At 48.5% G+C, this 714-nt stretch overlaps 1 non-coding gene across 1 annotated transcript; it reads left to right on the top strand.

The window, feature by feature from the left end:
• Positions 1-368: 368 nt before the first annotated feature.
• LOC146005898 (5S ribosomal RNA) lies at positions 369-487 on the top strand. The gene has a single exon (XR_014444061.1). It is a non-coding gene; the product is annotated as a 5S ribosomal RNA (ribosomal RNA).
• Positions 488-714: the final 227 nt, after the last annotated feature.

Raw genomic sequence — 714 nt, 5'->3', positions numbered from 1 at the left:
GCAGCACTAGAAGCGAAACAGGGAATCAGCATTCTCGCTTCTTACATTCAAACAGCGGTTCGATATAGTTTCCTGTTTGTTTGTTTTCTAATGTATCTACATACACATACATTATAACCAAAACTGATCCTTTTGGTAAATCCGTGTTTTATACACGCAACAGTACATCTTAAGGCATAGACTGGATAATGCTATTATGGAAAAGATGCTTCTGTCTTGAAACCTAAGTGAAAAAGACAGTCCTGTGTGATTTCTGCAAGGTAGAACCTTGGTTTCTAGGTCACCCTGTGCAGGTCCAGTCGGGTGATGCAAAAAAGGGTGGTTTGTTATCAACCACTAGGGTGACCCTCTGAGTGGGCCGGCTATGAGCCTACGGCCACACCACCCTGAACACGCCTGATCTCGTCTGATCTTGGAAGCCAAGCAGGGTCAGGCCTGGTTAGTACTTGGATGGGAGACCATCTGGGAATACCAGGTGCTGTAGGCTTAGGCCTCCCGCTTCTTCCAATGGGAGCGCAAGATCCCGGCCTTGTTGGCAAAACTATACCAACAGATGGACCCTCCCTTCGGAGGTGTTCCTGTGGTTGGTAGGCCATTGGGGTGGACCAATGGTGGTTTGATGGCTTTGCGTCACATTTACCAGGTCACCCTGTATGTGTCCAGGTCTCGAGACCCTGCAGGTTACAGAGTCCACGCTCTGTTATGTCAGTCCAG

The sequence above is a fragment of the Crinia signifera genome, chromosome 5, assembly GCF_055691185.1.
Source record: "Crinia signifera chromosome 5, ASM5569118v1, whole genome shotgun sequence".
NCBI lineage: Eukaryota > Metazoa > Chordata > Amphibia > Anura > Myobatrachidae > Crinia > Crinia signifera.
Note: the sequence above shows the minus strand (reverse complement) of the source record. Positions and strands in the feature narration are given on the sequence as shown.